Raw genomic sequence first — 23,444 nt, 5'->3', positions numbered from 1 at the left:
ACTATAATTCCTTGTATGCAGACACACATTATGCAGGGAAAATCTATAATTGTGGTCTGGGCGAGAAACAAGAACTATCTTTTGATAATTTGGACATTGAAATCTACATAAAGAAGCTAAGTAAATCTGAAGCCCCTGGTCCTGACGGCCTATCTAATATAATGTTAAGATCTAATCCCGAAAGCTGTGCTGCTATTCTAGGAGTAATCTTCAATCAAATCATTGCTAGTAAAAGAATACCTGACTCATGGCAGAAGTCAATTATTGTCCCGATTTACAAAAAGGGGGACAGATCGAATCCAAAAAATGACAGGCCCATCGCATTATAAGACGGGCCAGGGAAAATATTTTCACGCCTTCTCTTGAGAGATTTTAATAAATGGACCAAAGATTCAGGAATCAATGCTCCATACCAAACGGGTTTTATAGTAGGAGTTGGCACCTCTGTGAATTTATGGATTTTGGATGCCATCAAACAACATGAGCTGCAGGTAAAACAATCAATGTACATGGCTTTTATCGATTTTGAAACCGCTTTTGATTCGGTTTCAAGAACCCTTTTATACGAAAAGCTAAAGGATAACTTATGCCCAAACTACTTAAGACAGTGGATAATGCAGTTGCACATGAATACATCGATTCAAGTGCGCTTATCCATGGACGGTGCACTATCAAAATCGATTAAGACATTCAAGGGCCTGAAACAGGGGTGCCTATTAGCTTCGACACTTTTCAATTTTTTTATTTCAGATGTAGTAAGGAAATTTAGCTGTGTTCTTTCAGATGCCCCTCGCCTTGGTAAATATTCCATACCGTGGATGTTTTATGCTGACGATTTGGTTCTGTTGGCAAAAACGATAAAGGGACTACAAAATTTACTTACTCAACTGGATGAATATGTACAAACAAATACCCTGGTGATTAATGTAGTAAAAACCAAAATTCTTAAGATTGTACCCAACAAAAATGCAAGAGCATCTCGTCTCTCTTTCTCTATGGGGGGTAAATTCTTGCAGAATGTGTCCCAATATAAAAATCTAGGTATGAATATAAACACTTCTAAAGTAGATGCTCCATATTTAGAGGAATTGGAAAAGAAATCAGCACTTCAACCTCGCAAGCTTCTATCATAAACTATAAATTCTGCACTTTCTCTCTCAAGCCAATAATATTATTTTATTGTCAAAAAGTAGTACCAACCATTCTTTATATGGTGCGGAATCTAAGATGTGGAGAAACGAGATGGTCTGGCAAAGATTGGATGGTCGTTTTTAGAAGAGGGTTTTGCATGTGCCAAAAGCTTCTCAGATGTGTTTATTAAGATACGAACTGGGTATTTCTTCGTTAAATGTTATGTATATGTGGAAATTATGTAGTCTTTATAGAAAATGTATCATGGTCCAACAGGATAATTTTTCCCTTTTGAAAGTTCTGACGAATTATTTGATAACGAGTGATCATAGAGCGGTCAGCATCTGGCGCCAACAAGTTAGGGACTTCATGATAAAAACGGAAGTTTCAGAAGAACTGCTAATAATGAATCCTGAAAAAGCCAAAGAAAAAGTAATGATATGGGACTGGATAAACACCTACGAACAATGTCAAAGAACTGTTCATGCCATACACCATGAAACTGTTATCAAAATAATGAGGACAACAGAGAGTTACTTGCTAGATTTTCCTGGTATAGAAGCAAGAAATGATTTTCTAAGGTTTAGAATGAATTGGTGGCATACAAAAAGTAACTTAGCTAAATGGAAAATCATTAGCAAAACAGAGAGTTTTTGTCGATTTTGTAAGAACACAGAAAATGATATAACACCTTATATCATCTGAATGCAGTATGTCCCCTTCTATTGACTATGAGAATAGAACATTTCAAAAAACATTTCGAAACACATACTGCTTTCTCAGTTGAAAATTTTTGGCAGCAAATTTATAATACCCAGATCACTACCATAAGAATAGCTGTAGTTAATTTTCTGAAAGCGTTAAAATTAAAAGAAACTTTGCTTGGTGCTGAGATAATGTAAATGAAATATATTTCAGTTAAGTAAGTTAAAAACAACTATGTCTTATGTTAACCACATATTTGGAAAATATATAAACAAGATTGTTTATATATAGATTACTGTTCCTTAATGATGAAGTCAATTTGATTCTTAGAAGAGCATTATATGAATATCTGGGTTTTTATTCGGTTGTTCTCTTGCTTTTGTGTTTTTTGTTCTCTCCCGCTGCTAAATGATTTATAATTAGAAATGTTAAAATTATTTAACTTTTATATATGAATCTGTATTTTTAGTTTTAGTTTTTATTTTGCTTAATAGCTGATTTTATATCTGTATCAACTGAAGTTTTTTCTTTTTTAAAAATGTTTGTATAAATCTGTATTGAAAAGTTGATTTTATCAACTGTATCAATAATAAAAAAAAAAGAAAAATTGAAAAGGTTAAACAGCTCAATCCCGCTCTTGCCTTGCCTATTAGTTTCAAAAGTATTACGAGGTCCAGATTTACTTTGCGTGAATGGACAATCAATTGGGGCATTCATTCTGGCGTTAAAGTCACCCAGAACAAAAATTGGCATGCCACAATACGAGGATCTCAGGATTCTTTTCACTATTGCTTTATTGTTTTTAGTTGCCACATAATTCGGTGGACCGCAGACATTAACTAGTAGGATACGACCATGACCTTGTATGTTACTGCTAATTGTTACTGCTTGTACCATGGGTGTGGTCAGCATCGTTGTGAGGTGCCAAGGATGGCGCACTGTCACAAGTAGTCTAACCACAGGACCATCAATCTCAGGGTTTAGTCATCCATGTCTCTTGAAAGGCCACTATTTTAAAAAAAAATGATGTTATCTAAGAGCCCACCAGGCACTGACAGATGAGCAAAACCTCTTGTGTTCCATGAACACAGTCTACTAATGTTATCGTAATATTTCTGAGAAGTGGGCCTTAAAGACGGTGGGTACACATTGGCAGTATTCTGCTTTGTCATGTTCTTCATCAATTTGTGCTACTTTTGTCGCTAAATTTGCGAGTGTATTAGGTTCAATCATGTTCGTCTGATTCCTCTTTGATGCGGGACCACTGCTAGGTTGAGCAAGTACATCTGTGGTGGTTGGCCTAGTGATAGCCTGTAGCTTTTCTGCTGGGTATTTGGCTTTTCTCATTTCAATTTATTTACAACAATATCCCAATTTAAATAGTTTGTCCTCATACTGGATGATATAAGCCATGATAAAATGACATTTTGGCGAGATATTGGATCTTACATTATTTTTATCCTCTATTTGATCAACAACGAGGATATCTTTGGTCGGTATCACTCTGAGTGTTATTATCTCATGTAGTATTCGTAATCCAGTAGCTCTATTCAAAAGAGCATCTCTGTCAATTCTGGCAAATAATTTTTTCTGTAGTGCCCTTATTATCAACATTGCGGTCTCCGACTCTTTCTTTTGTTGTGACTAGGCTTTTACTTTCTGTACTATTTTGGTTATTGCTAGTTGTTGTCTGCCTACTGGCATCAATGTTCAGTATATTATCAGGGATGGTAATTGTTTCTGTAGGTCTAATAAGGGTGCTGGTCGCTTGCACATGTATATTATTTGCTTTTTCCATTTGACACTCTACTTGTTGGCCTCTTTGTATTCCTACCGGATCACTTTCACATGCTACAATGTTCTGCTTGTCTATATTCTTATTTCTTCTCTTTTCTCTCTCAGTGGAGTTGGAGGTGTTTTTCTTGTTCTGTTGCTCTCGAGACTCACTCATGAGCTCACATAAATATTTTCGAATACCATTTCGAGACATTGGTTCTCAATTTAGATCAGAACTATTCGTGTCTCCTTCATTATGAACCTAATTCTCTGTATTTAAAATGTGGTATTGCTTCCCATTGTGCGGACAGTGTCCTACTAGTGCATTGATATCACATGATTCAGTACTCCCTGTTTCTTGTGTTATCTTTGGTGCATTTACTTCTTCAGTATGGATACATCCATTCACCCTTTTTGTCTGTCCTTTAGAGGTATACATTATTGCTTGAGCTATTACTTGCTTTTTAATTTTCAATTTTGGTTTTCCTTTTCTTTTTGATATCATAGGGAGTATTTGTACTATGTCTGTTTCTGCTATATTATGATCATCGTTATTTTCCTCAACTTGATTGTTTGATATTTTTAGGTTCTATAGTTTTATTAACTTTTTTTTAAATTGCTTTGGGTTTCTACTTGGCTACTTAGCTCTTGTGTCTCTTGTGTCACCAGTATCTCTAGCTCCAATTGATAATTTTGGCTGCTCTCTTCGATGTTTGTAGCAGTATCTTTATATACTCTTCTGGTGTGATTGATACTCTTGTGGAGCAGTAAGGATTGGACATCTATTTTTTTTCTATCCTTTCGCATTTTGTATTTAAACTATACAGAAGATTTTCCACAATTTCGAACATCGCCGAGGATGATATACTCGTCGTGCTAATGTTGCAATCATCTAAGTTATCAATGTAAATCTCATTTATCGTAGTCATTACTTGGGTTTGGAATGCTACTTTAGATTTCTCTGATGTCTCTACTAGACCTTTCTCTTCAGTTATTATCTTATCTACACTTTGGCATTACTCATGAGTTGCTGTCACGTTCAGTAACAATATGTTGGATTCTGCGTTATATTCATCTTCTACTGGGTCTACTGCCACATTGGATCTATCCATTGTGCAGGGAGGGCTAGAGTAGGTAAATTAGACTTAGGTGATAGATTCTTCACAGAAGAAGGCACACTAATTTGCACATGTGAAAAGATTATGCTATCCAGACCGTTGTTATTTTGTTGGCCACACGGGGCCTCGCTGTCATTAGTATCTGTTGTTGGCGTAAATATGTTTTCTATTAGTTTGGTTGCCAGAGATGGCAATAACTCATTAAGTTCACATGCTATCTCTTGGGCTGCAGCCACTTTATCAATGAGTTTGATTGGCTCACTCATGCTTGGCTCTATTACTTCAATGATGTCATTCCCATTTCCCATGTTAAGAGATCCTTTCTTTGGGTAGTAGTTAGTCATTACTCCTACTTTTTTCTCACTCCCACTTTTGATCCCACTCCCAGCCCCACTCACATTTCCACAACCATTGATGCTATTAAAAAATGTTTTGTTATAGTTTTAGGTATGCATGTCCAGTTCCCACGGCGAGGATAAGCCCTCACCTGAGAGGGTAACTATGAACCTGTCACTAGTTCATTAGTCTTGTCTGTATTATGTGTATTGTTTGCCTTGATTGCCTGCATGTTGATACATTCAACAGCAGCACGTTCAGGAGAGGCTAGTATCACAGTTTCAGCAATATTGATTTAGTATTTTTTGTATTTTATTTATTTATAACGCGCACCAACAGGCCCAGGGGCATCAGGGCGCAAAAACTTGAAATTATTTATATACATAGTTGCATACATGTATTTAGAACAGTAGTTAGAATGATGAGATAAGTTGGCAGAGACATGTATATACAAGCTAAGATCATTGGGATCAAAGCATAACATAGTGAGAATTATTAATGTGGTTTGAGCCGGCAACAGCTCTTTCACCTGTCACCTCCATTACCATCAACAGATTCGGCTCCTGTTCCATTCGGTATACTCTAAGGTATACTCCCACACAAGTATATGCACTCGTTCACTCGTTACACTCACAGACAATGCCATACCACAACACAGCAAAGCGTGGCTCTCTAAATATGTCGTAGTTAACTATCTCTACATCGAGTGCACCCACAACAACCACCACACTAAATGAGTAGCAAGTATTCAACTCGGCTTTCTCAGGTAAATGCAAAATTCAAAACGGCACAAACTAAAACATCAGCACCCGCTTCAAGAGTCTGCTTAGATTTCCGCCCCCATTTCTATTATCTAGCAGCAGGCGGTAGCATGATTCTAGTAAAACTCTAGTAAATGTATCTTGCTAGCTTTGGGTCATAATGGTTAGTATAGGAGTTAATCCCAAATTGTGAGCAGAGGTGTCGCTACGGGGCGCTGAGGGGGTTATAGCCCTGGGTCTTTTGGGTGTAGCCCCGGATAGAAGCTCAGGGACTACAACCAAAAGGCTAGCTAGCCCTGAGTCCTGACAGTCCCGACATTAGCATAGCGCCGGATCTTTTCCAGACCTAGCAACACCCCTGGATGTGAGTTCTGCTGTCCTTGCTCTGTCCTCTTACCTGGATTCTCTGAGTTTGTCATATTTTCATTGTGTGCTTTTTGTAGCATAAACATGTATTTTGTGAAAGCTTTTAGGTTCCTTTCTTTGCCATGACTGTATCAGCAATAATATTTTTGTGTAAGCAATTTTACTTTTTGATAGGCTCACTCATACAACTCTCCTCATTTTCCCTACCTCTTCAGACTTAATAAAGCACTCTTTTTTTGGAGGGGGAAAAAACATTCCTCATTTCTAAATGTTTTAAATTATTTATTGATATTAAAAGGAAAAATAATGATTTACACAATGTATCCAAGAGAGAACAGATCTAGGAACACCAAGAGAAGTAAGAGAAGAGCAAATCACAGATTGACCAACTTTATCAAAACCAATGGAAGAAGAAGAAGATAGGAGAGAGCAGATTTGAGCGACAGGCAGAAGAAGGAGGTTAGAGACATAGAAAAGAGAGGTTTCAGTGATGAAGCAAGGGCGGAAACCATTGACAAGTGGATTAAGGAGTGAATTAGATTACATCTGAAGAAAGAAATAGTTGAGACTAGACAGCATGTTGAAGAAGTTAAAAATAAAAGGAAGAAAAGAGATACAACAATAATTTGAAGGAACAGATGAATAGAGCAAGGTTTTTTATGGATTGAAAAAATAGTGGCATTCTTGCAAGAAACAGGAAAGAGGACATAAGAGAGTGAAGAAATGACAAGGGAGACGAAAGAAGAAAGAAAACGAGAACGCACTGAAGAGATGAGAGCAGATGGTATTGGGTGCAAGAGGGACTGCCTGAGGGTTATCAAGTGGGGAGGGAGAGATTGAGGAGAGCCTCGGAAAGAAGAGTAAAGCAAAAGGAGCCCAGGGGTTGGAGGAGACAGTAAGAAAGAGGAAGGCTAGGGGGAGGCCATAGAAAAGAGGGAACACAATGATTCAGAGGTGCAGTGTGAGGCAGAGAGTGAGGGATTTAGAGTGGGATCAGAACCAAAAGAAGAGTACTAAATAGTGAGGATACGGGAAAGGGGTACTGATAAGAGATCGGTAATAGAAGGGTGAAAAATATCAAGAAAGGGCAGCCAGATTGGTAGGAGATGCTACCCTATACTTTGATATTTTGGTTGGAGATGACTTTAACTGGCCATCTTGACCGGAATGTCCTCTACTTCCAGGTCCAGTTGCTGCTGGATTCTGCTCCGTAGCCAGTTTTCAGATAATTCGGCCTCTTCTTGTGTGTTTTGATGTTACTTTTTTAATAACTAATTTTATTTGTTAGTTGTTGAACTTGCTGTTGCTTAATAGGGTGCATCAGGAGGCCCTTTTTGCAGATTGGGATATAAAATACAATAAATTAAAATGAAATGTCCTAGTCCTTGCACTACTCCTGTCTTGCCAGTTCTATCTATCTATCTGCATTTTACTATAGCACCACTAACCCATAGGCGCTTACAAAGAATAACATAGAAGACAGTCAGAAAAAGGGGAAAAACAGGCACAAAAGGGGGCAAGCCAAAACTGAGTAGGTTGTATTGATGTATTTTCTAGTAATTTAACCAAGTTCTACTTCAAGAAGGAAAGTCTTCAGATGTTTCTTGTAGAGAGCAGTTGTGTTACTATCAGCAAGATGTCTGGGAAGAACATTCCATAGGGCAAGAGCCCAGGTATTGAAGCTGGTTCCCCCAATTTTCTTCAAGATGCTACGTGGTTGACTCAAACAAGCGAGATCTGTGTGCTGCACCCTTGATAAACAGATGGCCCTAAGCAAATGACGGAATAACTGCTACGTTAATGATAACCTCCTCCGAAACAAAGGCATTGATACACATTGAGCTCTGTGCTACTGCTTGGGGTCTTATTCCAGGCGGAGTGGGCAGAGTAGCCTGATACAGCTGGAAAACCCTCCCTTGAGTGCATGATTTAATGCTTAACAGCTATAGTGGAAGATAGATATGCTTTTACATGTTATGGTACCGTCTTTCTTGTTGGGGGCGGAGAATGAGACTGAGAAGGGCTGTGGCACATTGACTTGACTAGGATGAGGACGTTCTTAGTCATGCGATACTTACAAAGTTTTTGCAGCCGCAGTGGTTTCTGGGCCAGGGAACCACCATGGATTTGCAGCAAAATGGAACATGCCTATGCCTACCTGGCAGAGGGGATGAAAGGCACTGCAGCCAGGTGTTTACCCTCTTGGCTGCACCTGATTTTGGGACTATTGGTGGGCAGACTGCCTTTCTTGAAGCCCTGCTGCTTAAGGCCACTCCAATTACTATAGCTATTGGCCAGGTCTCTACTGCAGGTGCTCTCCTGCGAGGAGAGTGAGAATGAAGACCACGAGAAGTCGGCTTTTGATCCAGCTGGTATGAAGAGAGTGGTAATCAGAGATGTGGAGGAGCCTGCACTGTTGCAGGTGTGCTTCCTGTCTGTGACGGTGCAACAGGCCCCACACGTGAAACAGCTACAGACAGCCCTGCACTGAAAAGCCTTCCCGACTCAGAGTGGTGCCTAAAGAAGAATACTCATGCACTGAGGTGTCTGGTGGAAGGGCCTAGAGCAGACGCGTTTGTGGCAATGGTTCTGGCGAGGAGCCCCCGCACACAGAGTGAGTTGTAAAGTGTTTTTGCAATGAGCAAGGCACTTGAGATGTGCCATCACAGGCTGCTGCTGCAAGCCTGTTTGACTTTTCCGCCCCAGGGTTTGAACGCCTTGCTTCCTAATTCAAACCAGGAGCATTGAATTGTGAGGTTTGTGTTCTGCGGCATCGGCCAAAGAACTGTCACATTCGGGGAGATTGTTTTGGGGGTTGTTGAGGGCAGCGTACATGCCCTCGTCCACCTGAGGAAGCGGATCTTGTTCTCAGAGGGCACGCTGCTGCTGCCGCCTTGGTTTGCTTTGTCAAACATTAACACTTACATGAACAGAAAAGAGCAAGCACTGAACAGTTTGAGGTTTTGTGTGCTGCCTTTACTGTGTTTCCTTAGTAATGGGACTTTCCCTGGGTGACCCTTAATGCCCTAGGGGGAGACACACCTCAGGGGGGGGTGTACTCTTGTACCAACTCTCTCCACCTCCTGTCTCATGGGCTGTGTTGTGCTGTTTTGTGTTCACAAGTAAAATCCAGGCAAGAAGGAGACAGGTGTGCACTATGGTGGGCTCAGCGTGAAATAGACACTTGCACAACTGTAAGGTGCTGGGTGGGATTTTTCTCTCCAGTCCTTTTAAATGGGCAATGCTCCCAACTTTCCATTCACTTTCATGTGTAGTGAAGTGTGCAGAATCGAGTGTTCATTTGCTCACAATCAAAGGGGTGTCGGATAAATGCCATGCATCATTTTGTGAATATAGCGGGCTCAGATTATGGGCCTCACATGGGCTGCTGTTATCTTGAGCGAGGTCATCTATGAGTGCTTGGTTCAATCGTCTGTGAACAGAGCGTTACTCACAAGGGAAATAACAACCATTCAGGCATTTGTTTGTTCAGCAATAGCATGCATGGCATCATGTCCTTTGCCATTTGGAATATACACATCCAGGCTTATTTCATCTTTGCACTTGCCATTAGTAACACAGAACTGCAAGTCCCGGATTGCAAAGGAAAAGGACAGGACTGGATGGGCATCTGCCAAAACAAAAGACATGGGAATATGTTGCTATGTCAGGAAAATTAAAAAGCAAATGTACGGTCATTGGCGGGATGGATAGTCTGAAAATTGAAATAGCCTCAATGCCAGCACTTGCACCCTAAACATGGGACAAAGTTCCATCAAATCAATTTACAGGGTTGACCACATAAGAGAGCTACATTTTGAAATCTGCATCTTCCCGAATGCAATATATAAAACTAGTGTCAAAGCCCTGTACACAGGCCAAAGTGCATAAGGAAAGGACAGTAGGACCACTATATATTTCCTAAGATAACAACTCCCTCTAGCATTGACAACAGGCGAAGCGGGCAGTATTTACTGTGCATGATTGCATTGGACAAACATTCATCTGGCCTTTCATTATATAGGATGTAAGCACAGTTTACTTTTGGAAGAGGACAGAAAAAAAAACGTGTTGCATTGTATCCAAACACACACCTCAGTTGGGGTCACCTGTGCAGGTAGACTCTTCCTCTAGTATCTGCTGGCTGGTACAGGATCTCCTGTAACCGGATACAAAAACAAATAATGCCATTTATTGCCAGGTAATTTTTATATTGGTGTGTCCACTTCTAAAAGAACCAAGCACAAAGAATTACAGAAAAATAAGATAAACCAAACAGTGCAGAAATGGGCACTGAATCACACAAATATGTTTCAAGCCAAAGCAGAAATAGCCATTGTTAAAAATGAGTAGCACATGGACATTCCTATTGACCTCCTCTCAGCGAATCAGAATGTTCACAATGCAGGCAATAACTACTGACATTGGCCATATTTCAAGTATTTTAACTTCAGAAGCAGACTGGGAGACAGCAGACACTGTAGCTCTGCATTCAAGAAATAGCAATGAAATTTCCCAGGAAGATTTCTTTGAAAAAGACACTTCAATTTATCACACCAAAGTGAACGATAACACTTTAAACTACGACTCACTTTCACATAGGGAACCCATGCCTTTTCTACTACACCCAGCAATCTCATTGTATAACTGTTGAGTGCAACCGAGTTTTAAATTAAAATACTTCCCCTATAAAGACAACCTTGTTATTTAAATATCACATAATAAAATCACATTTAACTTACTAAGACCTTTTATGTGCTTATTCAACTTTATTTCACCACCACAACTCCAAAACCTATATGCTATTGACAGTATGCACTATAGCATTATAGACCTTAGCGGGTCATTTGATAGCTTAGGGTCATGACCCTTCCCCAACTTATTGCCTGAGTCAAAAAAGTGGGTAATTATCCTGTGACAGAGACACTGCCTCGGTTTATAAGTCATTTATTAGAGCTGTCTGAAGTCAGACCGATTTATTGTATTAGAAAAAAAAGGAAAAGGCCTGTGGCATGCCAAAATGCACACAATGACAGAATAAGGTGCACACATGTTCATTGGTTGATCATTGTGTTGCCTTCCATAAAAGACTCCATGTGACTAGCCGGCAAGACAGAAGGAGGAAGTCATTAATCTCCCTCCCCAGTGGCTGGCACCACCCCATGCCTTCTCTGAATGAATCCACTATTCTGCAGACATCCCATCCTTCCCTCGATGCCCACCCCATTGTACTCAGCCAGTTTGCCTGGGTGGGCTTATGGGTACGGCTGTGAGGGTCGCAGATGTCACTCTTTCATCTGCAGTACACCCAGAATGTCTGGAGATGGCCCTTGGGTGGTAGCGGTACGTGGTATAAATCAACATAACATAACATTTAGCCTTTAAGGGGGGGGGAGTCATAAATGCCCCAGGCTAACATTTTGGAAGTCAGTCCATTTTATTGGAAGTCAAAATACTTGCATGGCTAAAATGTTGTCAGTGAATGACTTCCATGACAATTCAATGGAATTCAATAGTTAAGGAGAAAGGTACGATTTTCTCGCTTTCTTTTCTACCAAGTCTGAAAACAAAAGGTGAGTCAAGATACAAAGTGCATTTGTAAAAGTCCCAAACTTTCAAGCACCATTACCATACTCTCTCCTTCACTCCCTCTCCCCACAACCTCAATGATAGATCCCCACATCTATCCAACAGCTGAGGACATGCCGGGTAGCTGCCCTAAAACCCGCTCCCTGTCTTTCCCTACAAGGAATCGTTCCTGGCTCTCATTACTGCGCTGGACTCAGCCAAGCCCAGCTATTAACCTAAACGTATGTCCTCTCTTAGTCTTATTCTTGTATGCTTATCATTACCCTCCACTTAACGCTTGCCACTGTGACAAATAAACTTCCGGGGCACCAGTGGTCCAGGGATGAATATCTGTTTCTAAACCATCAATCAGCCCCACACCTCTAGTACACCTGAAGGGATCCAAGCAGATTGGAAACACAAGTAAATTATAAACCTCCTTGTCCAATTTTGATACGTGAATGGAACAGCAGGCTTATATCCACAAGGTCGTGGATCGTTGGTTAGTTGCAACACAGCGAATATACAATTATTATCCAATGATGAAAGGTACTGTCCAGTCAAGGTTGTATAAAAATATGACTTTATTATTACCACAACAGAAAGTTCTAGCACCGTCAAAATACAACCCACCCTGTAAAGGAAGGCAGAGGACAGACAGTTTCAAGCAGGAAAGGGCATGCACTCTGGATACTGACAGGAGGGTAGTCGGTAAACTAATTAATCACAATAGTTCAAGGATACTTGGTTTTAGAACAAAGGGAGCAATGGGCTGACAAATGTCACTAGAGGCCTTCGCAGACGGACCAGGGGCACAGAACCACAATTCACCTTGTGCTTGTAGTTGTTCTTGGTGATTGACAGTGTAGAGTCGGTTTCAGTGCGCTTTACAGCTCCTGCGACAGAGTTCAAGATGGGAGACAGCTGCGGGTATCAGGCAGCAGGCAATTCGGCGAGCGAGGCTGGATGGACAGCTGCAGGCTGGCCTACACAGTGGCTCAGGGTCAGGAATCGTCTCAGTACTGGTTGGTGGGTCTGTAGCACTGGTCAAGGCGTCTCAGATGTTGTTAGCGACTGCGGCGTGACAACAGTCAGCAGTGCAGTTGGTTGCGCTCGAGGGGCTCGACTGGCTCAAAAATGTCCTTCAAGGCAGAAGCTGGTTGATGCTTGTTGGTGCACTCCTCCTAGCTTCTTCAATGGGCTTGTTTTGCCATTTAAGGCATTCAGTCCAAAGCTGAGGAGTGTGTTGCTGGCAAAGGCCTTGTCCTTGGTTTCATTCAGAGACTCTCTGGCACTTCCAACCTAGAAAGCTTGCTGCAGAGCCTAGCAGGGCACGCTGTCTGCTGGCTGGGTATCAGTTCTGGAGCTGCTGGAGGGTCCTCTGGTTTCAGTATCTCCCTCTGTTCAATGGCAGATGTTTAGGGGAGGCATCTTGCTTACCTCTTTGGAAATCCTGGCCTTCCTTCACTGGGGGAAACTGTAAGGCAGACTACCTTCAGCCAGAGTCCAATGCGGACTCCTTGCAAAGTCTTCAGATGATCTACCAAAAGCAGGGCTCGACCCTCTTTTAAAGCCAAAGGAGCCCCAGTGATTGGTGTAGGCTAAGCCTACCTTAATGAACCAATCCTGGGTTCAAACCAACAATCCCCTGTATAGATTAGGGTAATAACCAGTGTGCTTTGCAACAGAAAAGGTAAAGGGCAGAAAACATGTAATGCTAAGTCCCACCCATCTTCCTGTTTGGTCTGGATACAAGGGTCGCTCTAGTTAATGGCACTCTCTGAGGTTCCTGATTAAAGCGGCAGGTCTGCCTTGAAGCTGTGGTGCACCAGACTTTTGGTCTCTGTCAACCCACATACTCGTACCTTCTGAATGGGGTCCCGCTACGGGAATGACTACTGTAAATACATAGTTCCAGACATGACATGTCACTGCCCTTGATACTGAGAGGGCAGAGATGGCTTCAAGTTGACACAGTGCATATCAAAGGGGTGTTGGGGTTTTCCTGTCCTTTGCTAGTCCTGCGACCATCCCTCTGTGGGCCTGTTTGAATTAACTCTGATTAGTATGCAAGGTTGCCACCAGCAGCTAACAAAGGAAGGGGGGGATCCATGGTGCCTTTGTAAGTTAATTAGGCTGGCCATGGCAGGTGGATGGTTTTGCCTTCCCCGTTCTGAGATGCCTCGATGTACTCTTTGCTGTCATATTACAACTAAATATGACAAGGGGGACAGGGCATGTAGGCTGTGCCCGCCTAGAGTACATGGGTCTATGTGTATGCTGTGCAGTGAGCATGGGAAAATGTGTGTGAATTAGCCTCTCACATTTTCCAGAGGTTGATCTAACATCATTCAATTTCATTTAAAATTTAAAAAAAGCCCAGGCGAGCGCACACCCACCATGCGGATGGTTGAATTTCGCACAGCCACTCTATGCTACTCTTTTCCCTCATTACTCTCAGTTGATGACTTTGCCAGATTTTTATCCTCCAAAAACTCTATCACACAGGACACCCTGTCTCCCTCCCTTTTCTCCTCACTTGTCCTTCCTTCTACCACCTACCTACACCCCTCACCCTCTTCTTACTGTAAGACTATAAGACAACCACCTCAGCTGACCTGCCACATATCCTCCAGGCTGGCAACTCCTTGTCTGCTCCTGTTGACACCTTCCTACCACAAAAGGCCAAGTAGAGGGCACCCCTCACATGCTCCTGCCTCTCTCCACTCTTAAAACTTTCACTTTACTCTGGTATCTTGCCAGCCTGTTTCAAGTAGGCTACTTTCATACCCATGCAGAGGAACCCCACTCCTGACCCCAACAACCCAACAGACCTGTCCCTCCTTCCTTGTGCATCCAAAGTTTCTGAAAATGTGGTCTACACCACAAATCCAACGGGGGTCAGTGAACCCCTCCAATCTAGGTTCCCTAGCAGACACTCCAACCCTCATTGTTTCACACTATCCCAAGTTGACATCCCTTTTTATTTCAGACTATCACATCTTGCCTTTCCGGCCACAGTTCTTGCTTGTGTGGCATAATGGCTGAACGATTGCACCTTTCCCATTTGATGTGACACTGGACACCCCCATCCCACTAGGGTTCCCACAGGGGTCTATCTTTCGTCCCCTTCTCGTCACACACTACTCCGCCCGTCCCAAAAACGTTATATCCTCAAATTGACTTCTCCTTCCCTACATTGAACCCTGAGCACCTATCTCCATCTATTACTGATGCCGCATTGCTTGATTTTGAGCTTCTCTAAGCTGGACTTTCTCCCAACCGCCAGTGCAGCACATCTAATCTCCTGTCCTACATCCCTTCTGCCTGGCCACCATACCTTACACCACAAGGTTTGCAAGTTCTCTTTGGTGGGACCTGAAATTTCAGCACTTTGTCACATTCAATTATATGTCTGCCAGGCTAACCCTCCTGAGGATCTGCCAACGGTGAGGTATACCCTCTATGAATCCCCATGATCCTCATCCACAGCTTGGTCATCCATTAAATATCACCCTCTATGCTTCCTGTCCTTCATCTTGTGTTTACATTCATCCGTAGGCAAGCCCCCAGTGCCCTACCTGGCTTAAACCAATCTGATGAAACTTTCTCTCTCGCACCTTAGGGTCCTAATCCTTCCTCCTCCTATTCACCCGCTCTCGACCATGTGCTGTGTCCTGCTTCCACTCTCCTTCACCCTCCTGGCTCTCCATCACTGAAGCACCCTACCCCATAAAGCGGACATTCCACAAGTGACGGGCTTCAATATCACCCTTAAAAACTACCACCTCGGCAAGGAGGGAGCGCCGGAGTCTTACAGTGCTATTAATTCACACCCCAAAAAGGAAATCCAACAGCACTCCATACTGAATTGCATATCTGTATATATCTGCCCTGTGCTGTCCCTGTTTATTGTTTCCAGTTCCTACCCATCACCAGCGGTTTAATGTAATGTTATTGAATTTTGTAAAGTGCAGGTACGCCACAAAGGGGCTTTGTGGCGCTAGTCTTGAAAAGTGACATTTGCTATCAGTACCAAGCAAGATCAAAGAGAAACATATCGGCTGCCAAAAGCCTGGCAAAGGAGTATTCACCGAAAGATGGCAAGACGGCAAGAGCAGAAGAAGATCTTAGATGAAGAGGAGTTCCCCAAAGAAGGAGCCAGAACAGAGAAGCCACGTCCACCTTTTCAGGAACAGGAAGAAGATAACGCTGAGCAGAATGGAGGCGTTGCAAAGGAGTATAGGCCGCTAATCAAGAAGAGAGAAAAACATGGGCAGAGGTAACGAAGCAGCGATAAACAGTACAAAGAGTTTAACTATTAAGTGGAACCAATGAAGGCGGGCAAAGAGGGACGGGGCGTGAGCAGAGAGGGGTTAGCCAAAAATGAACCGAGTGGCAGAATTATGAAAGACCTGAAGTTGTTAACAACAACGTGAACGCAGTCTCAAACAAAGACAATTGGATTAAGGCAGACGAGAATGTGTGAGTGCTGAAGCAATTGAAATGTGAGCTGACAGAGAAAGGAAAGGAAAGATCAGGCAAAGAAGCGGCAAGTAATACTGGCAATAGGAAGCAACCATATTGCTATGAGGCATTAGAGATTGTTACCCAGCTTGCAACCAAGAGTCTTTATACCAGGACGAGGACAGGGGCGCGCGGCCACAATGTAAAACACCAAATAAAGTGCAGACCAGCAAAGACAGTCAGGTCACAACTCAGATCTAGAGTGCTGGTCGTCATCCAGTGTAATGTAGCCGAGCGACAAACGACTGAAAAGCAGCAGAAGTACACTCCCACTCCCCATCCAAGCGGGTGGTGAGCTGGGTCTCACCCCACTGGGTAAAGAGAGAAAACAACAAAGCAAGCAATGCGGGGAGCAAAAGGTGGAAGATAGAAATTGAATCTCACAGGTATGGAGATGTGGTTTCAAAGGGATGGGAAAAAAAGAGACAGATTAATAGCGATTGGAAAGAAAAGAAGAGACCAACCAGAAAGCAAAGCCAGAAATACTAATGCAATATTAACTATTGTGCCCTGACTTTTTAAAGGTTTGTAAAACATCCATAAATGGGAGTGCTGAAGCCATCAATATGCCCTTTGCAAAGTCCTTTTTGGAGAAAGACTTTTCGTTTTCACTAAATCCATTGAAATAAAGAAGTACACAGCACACCCAAACACTTGATATGAGGTTCACTGTTATATTGAAGACAGGGGAAGTGCAGAAATATCTATCAGGCGAGGTATATCAGCAAGAGCGACATTCCAAGATCAGAAACATTGCCAGGGCGGGTTAAACAATACAGCCTGTCACCTGCACTAGACGGGCGCTGGTCTTTAGTGCAAACGCCCAGTGCCTATTTCACAAAGCAAGGCTCCTGAGTCCCTCAGCTCAGTGTGCCACAAAGTCGGCCATTCAGGGTAGTTTTATTTTTTTTAAAAAAATCGAAATGGCCTGCAGGGGATCGCCAACATTAGCACTCAATTGCTAGGGGGTCTCATGCATGCACTTTCTAAAGTTCTAGAGGCGGAGGGAAGAAGTCAAGAGTAAAAGCGGGGCAAAGACGCTTTGCAGGCAGGGTTTACTAATGGATGCCTATGGCAGCCACCTGGTCTTGACCAGGCACAAAGCCGAGGTGGTTGCCATAGAAATACATGTGTTGTATGTCTACATGCAATTCATGCAGGCGTGAAAAGAAACCCACTGACAAGAAGGAGGAGCAATGCACAGCAGAGACCTTATCTCCACTCGTGTCCCTCCTATGATTTGTCTCTGCATAGGAAATGTGGTGGAGTGGTAAATCAAGGCATACAAGCTTTACACCTTGATTTTACACCGAGTCACCACTCTGCCACATTTAAAATGAGGCTGACTGTCTTCAGAAGTGCACGTGCCCCTACACACTCCCTGTAGTTTTGATGGGCCAAGCCCTATACAACCATGGTCAGAGTTTCGTGAATGGCCTCTGGAGGTCATTGGATCCCTCGTATCCTCAGGGGTCTGAAATGGGCATGTGCAAAGTTCCCCCCATCTGCCCTAGAGGTCTCCATGGCATAGCAGTCTTGCCTGGGATACCATGGGGGAGTATCCCCCACTATCTTGGCAATTCTGGACAGTATTTTCTCTCCCCCACCTCTATATTAACTCTAGGGTCTAGGAATAGTGATGGTGGCCTGTGTATTGTCTCCTTAAATTGACCCTCCTGTGTCTTTTTTAATATTGATGGTCCTTGAGTTATAGCACTCAATTGAGCAACTGTTCAGGGGATATATGACCCATGACTTCGTTCAGCGACCATTCTATTACCTTCTGTCTTTACCTGCCAGCTTCTGCCCCGAGGTCCTCAACAAGTCTACCCCACCCTCAGGGGTGTTGCTAGGTCTGGAAAAGATCCGGGGGCTACACTAATGTCAGAATTGTCGGGACGCGGGGCTACCTTGCCTTTTGGTTGTAGACCCTGAGATTCTATCCGGGGCTACAACCAAAAGACCCGGGGTTATAACCCCTAAGCCCCCCTTAGCAATGGCTCTGCCCACCCTTAACCTGGAGTTTCCACTTGAGTCCTACATTACTGTGGTTCTTTGCGGGTGCCCCTCATCTTAACACCTGCTCTGTACCCGGGTAAACCTACTGGTCTGAGCCCTTCTGCTCTTGGCCTGCCTGTTCCTATTATTATTTCTTATTCTCCCAATGCTCTTGCTCCTCCATCTCTGCATATTTAGGTTCGTGCTCTTCTTGATACTCCTCTCATACCTGCCTCTCCACTTCCTCCCCTACTCATAATCTCTCCATGCTGGAATGCCATCCACGCCCCCACAAAGCTAATCAGATATGGCTCTTTTATAAAGTGAGTAATACGGTGATTCAGGCAATTATTGTTAGTTTCTAGGTTTCCTTACTCTTGACCATTCCAACCAGGGGGGGACTGGGAACTAAAAGAGGCCCTGGAAATAGTGTTCAAAGTGATCCAACCCTTTTCCTATGAGAGAATTGAAAATGAAATAGGTTGCCACACAAAAAAGGCCCATGGTGCAGAGGCATACCAGAAAATCTCCAGAGTTCCCTACAGGCCAGTCCACCCCTGACTCCAACCATTATGGGTAGACCTGTCCCCCTACTTCTTTTCATGTGACAGTAACTGTTGAAGTTCAGCCCCTGCATTGGTCTGCCATGTTGGATTTTTTGGCAAAGGCTCTTTTCTCAGAACGTGCGATATAGACTGGAAGCTATGTTTTTTAGGTCTGTTGGAAGATTTCATCTGAAGTCTGGGCCACAATGTTTCTCTAGAATTCATGCCGCAGACTCCTACTCGGTTGAAGGACCAGCAAACATTGTCAAGGCTAGAGAGATTATATGTGTGTGTGTTTGTGTGTGAGAGATAGTCCCAACCTGGCCAGGGATTCCAACACATTTCTCTAGGAGGTATCTTAGATTTCAATCTTCCCTACCATGGAGGGAAGGATAGGGGAGTTTAGGCGGATCCTCTATTTACCACCTCCTGAGATCAAATCACAAAGTGGGGGGCTCCTCCGGATTTCCAAACTTCCATAATCAACCCTCTTTGGTGGAGTCCCTGTGACTTTGTCTACAAATACAAATACCACCCCTTTCTATGCTACCACGCCCACTCACACGTGGTATTCATGCCCATGCCAGCCTCTATAATTCCCTCAGGCACACAGGTAAGGTTCCATCACAGTTCCTTTATTATAGCTTCAGTCAGTTACATTAAGATCTTACAGTGATAACCACTGGCTCCCATCACCCAGGCAAAGGCTCTCCAACTGCCTGTCTCTAGAACCTTATCAGCACAAATTCTCTCACTCAAACATGAACATTCTCTCAGTCACACCCAACATTCTCTCCTATATCCCCAGGCTTCTACTTCCATCCCAAGCACTATACACATCTCCCTTCCTTCCAGATCTCACAACACCACAACGAAGACATCACAGCACATCTCCCTTCTTCACATACAGCAAACATCCATCACACACACCCATCAAACATTCACCACTACTGATTTCAGCCGCACGCTGAATGCACAAAGAACTTGTGAAAGGAGATGGAGCAGCACCAACCTCCATGCAAAAAAACAAAAACAAGTGGAAGTCATATGTGTTTAACCTCATACACAGCAAGAAAGCATCGTTCAGCACCTAACACTCCTCCTTAGAGAATTACAACATGTATGACTAGACATCAACACCGACCCCGTACACCTCTCATTCTGCACCTTTTTTTTTTACAAGAGGTGCACCTCTTAACAATGCAGAGGACGTACTCAGTTTATCTGCTCGAGTTAAGTAAACTCAACCCAAACCCATCTCCCGTGACTACCTCAAGTGCGGATAGTGAACTGCACACACCTTTTTAGAGAGGGGTGCCGATCTGCAGATATCGCAGGACTTCCCATCGCGGATCCACACTACAAGTGGGGTCTAGCCACCATACCACAACCGGATTCCTGATGCAAACATACCCCCACACTTTCCCAAACCATGTCGATACTTTAACATGTTGGAATTTTAAGAAACATCCCTTTCCAGAACTTTCAGCTCCACAGTATGTTAAACTGTTAAATATGCAGCTTTAAACATTTCAAAACATGTTGCTAAGAGTCCATGGCTGGCTTGAAGCCCGAAACCTGAAATTCCTCAAATGGGTTATGTTAGCACTCTTAACACTCTCCACATAGGCTGAATGAACTCTCATACATATGAAACAATTTTCATGTTATCAAATGTTTAGCTAGAAGTCCTTAACTGATCGCAGCTCTAACCTGAAAGGCCTCAAAGAGATTATTCTAGCACACTCGCTCAATTCATACTCAACTTTACACCTTGCATTTTATCTGAACACAACACTATGACTACTAAAATTCCAGAGCTGAACACAGTACCATAATCAGGAATTAGACAAAGCATGTACATTGCTTGTAATTGCATAACCCATATGGCACCAGAATTGCCCTTTTATTCTTCAAGACAGTTGCAGAAGGTCCTTATTGAAGCCATACGCTAAAATTACTCAACCAAGTTAAGCTAATGGCCTATGACATTGAACCATTACAAGCTTTAAACACAACATACTATGTTACCTAAAGCTGCTACCCACTTTAGATCACTAGCAACAGGTACTACAATCTGCCCATGGTCACATATCTCTCCCACATGATGCAAACAGCACAACAAACACGATATTGCTCTGCAAATATCCTATCCCTCCTTCCAGGAATGTGAATTCCCTATGACAGTTTGCTACCTACAACTCTTTCAAAACATCACAAAGTACTTTGCTTCCTTAGTACTCCGACAAACGGTAGCCTCTTAGCTCCAGCTAATTTGGACAGATCTTCCCCTTTCTTCCCCTGTCTTCACGGCCACAGCATGGCCGTACTCCTCGAAACATCCTCAGACACTTTCCTTGAACGGGCTCTGCATATGCCCTGCCCTGCTGTTATCATATGCCTGAACTGGTATCCTGGTACACCTGTACGGTTGTCTACATCCATCCCAGGCACTATACAACACATCTCTGTAAGATCTTAATGTAACTGACTGAAGCTGTAATAAAGGAACTGTGCTGGACCCTTACCCGAGTGCCTGAGGATCCTACATTATTTCACTCACACATAAACATTCTCTCAGTCACACCCAACATTCTGTCTTACATCACCAGGCTTCTACATCCATCCCAAGCACTATACACCGCATCTCCCTTCCTTCCAGATCTCATCACACCACAATGAAGCACATCACAACATAAGGTCTGAGAGCAGAGCGATGGCGCTTCACAAATCCAGTGAATGGGTGATGCTGAGCTACACTGATCAAGCCAATCACTGATCATTACCTAGTACCTACCACTTTTAGGCACATCTGCTGCATGCTGCTGCATGCTGCTATAGTCCAGCAGAATCAAGAAGCCCACCACAGGCCCCTGGAGCCTACCACTGCTGTTCAATCCTAATGCCTGCCCATAGGTCCCATTGAAGAGCCAGCAGACCCTGATGGACAACCTCTAATCTACATTCCCAGCCATCACTTATACGGTGCGGCCAAAGTGTGCAAGGAATACAGCAAGTACTGAAGGTGGAACATCTACTACAATCAATTTTTAGATGCACAATCAAATATTCGTTTCAGAATCTGCCAAACGCAACTTGCATAAGAAGACAGAACATAATAGAAATGCTAATTTCAGCTGAAAGAGTAGTTCTGCATTCGCAGCATTTACTACAAAGTCAAAAATAAGACAACGTTGTGCCTCAATTTAAGGAACTTCAACAATGCCATTAAAGTGAACATAGTCTATGAACCATAGATCAGCAAGAAGACTCTTCTTTGAGAATTTGCAGCATATAATTCTGACAATGTGATTTGCAGAATCCCCAAAACACATCCAATGGGGAATCAAAACATTGTCTACGCGCTCGTCGCTTGTACTTCCTTGTACTTACTCCGTGTTGCAGACAAGCCCAGACAGGGTGGTCATCCCCGGAACAACCAAAAACTGAGATAGACAGGTGGGGTGACTAGGTTTCAATCCCCACACAAACCTCACATCAATCTCTGTTTCACCAATAATAAAAGTCCATTAATTGGGTGTGAATTTAATTCTCCAGTATAATTTAGCCCCCTTACTGAGATTTATGAAAGGTTTGTGCGCGGATTGAAACCTAGTCGCTCAAGTTGTCTAATTGGCAGAATCAACTATCTCCGTGGAATGTTCTATGTGGGAAAAAAGAAGCTAAAACAAAAATATGTAGAAATGAACATAAATCTAACATAGGAAGGCAGAATATTAAATAATAAGTAGCAACATATGTTTTGTAGAAAAACATACCCTTTCACAAACTTGATTTGCAATTCTGGAGGTTGTAAAAAAGCCAGAGGTGGAGGTGTTGATCGAATGATCTCACAGACACAGGCCTTTTGGATTGAACACTTGGCAGCATTGTATCCTTTAGGTAGGAATGAGGGATTTTTTGTGTGGACTGCTTCATTTAAAAGGTGCTGTGTGATCTGCAGGTCACTCGTTTCACTCTAAACATGAACAATTCAGCCTTACATCCTTCTAATGTCGTTAAATGAGTGCTGTATTTGGTTGGGAAATAATAAATGTATCTAAAAATTATCTATGTACAGCTCTGTTGAAATCTGTATAAAAATAACATATTTTTCCTTTAATTGTATTGATTCATTGCATTTGTGTACACATACAATTTATTTACAGCTTGATATCACTTTACCTAATTTAAAATTCCCTGAGACACTGGGGACAGATACCCTGCTCTCAAGTATTGCCTTTTCAATGCGTGCAATTGCTTAACCTCTAGAATCCAGAGTCAGGAAGCATCATTTTCATTCAGTTCTCGCCGCGGCTTGCCATGTTAGGTAAACCAAGATTTCCTCAAAGGTATGGATGTTTGGGATCCTGAGTTCAGCATTGTAACTTTATACAATATGAACTTGTCCAGCTAACAATGCTAGAATACAACATTGTTTTATGTTTATTTATTTTTTGTTGTTTTGTTCTGGAAGATGGACTCCTTCAGTACAGCAACTTATTTACTGAGTATCGCTTTTGTTGAATGATCAACATTCCTTTTGGTTTGTACCAGAGATTGCAAGTGATGGAATATCTTAAATGTTTTTAATAAGGCTTCTGTTTAAAAGA

The 23,444-nt window shown here is 42.6% G+C and overlaps 1 protein-coding gene across 5 annotated transcripts in view; it reads right to left on the bottom strand.

Moving 5' to 3' along the window:
• The window catches only part of RASGRP3 (RAS guanyl releasing protein 3), a 702,554-nt gene that overhangs the window by 240,049 nt on the left and 439,061 nt on the right, over positions 1-23,444 (bottom strand). For 4 of the 5 annotated variants that reach the window (XM_069607912.1, XM_069607913.1, XM_069607911.1 and 1 more), the window contains one exon: positions 10,288-10,352. The exons of the other annotated variant lie outside the window; for it this stretch is intronic. The gene's annotated coding sequence lies outside the window, so the exon portion shown is untranslated. The remainder of the gene's footprint in view (positions 1-10,287; positions 10,353-23,444) is intronic. 5 annotated transcript variants of the gene reach the window in all.

Source organism: Ambystoma mexicanum, chromosome 4q (assembly GCF_040938575.1).
Source record: "Ambystoma mexicanum isolate Mex_15411 chromosome 4q, UKY_AmexF1_1, whole genome shotgun sequence".
In the NCBI taxonomy this organism is placed as follows: Eukaryota; Metazoa; Chordata; class Amphibia; order Caudata; family Ambystomatidae; genus Ambystoma; species Ambystoma mexicanum.
This window is presented reverse-complemented; position numbering and strand designations above follow the sequence as displayed.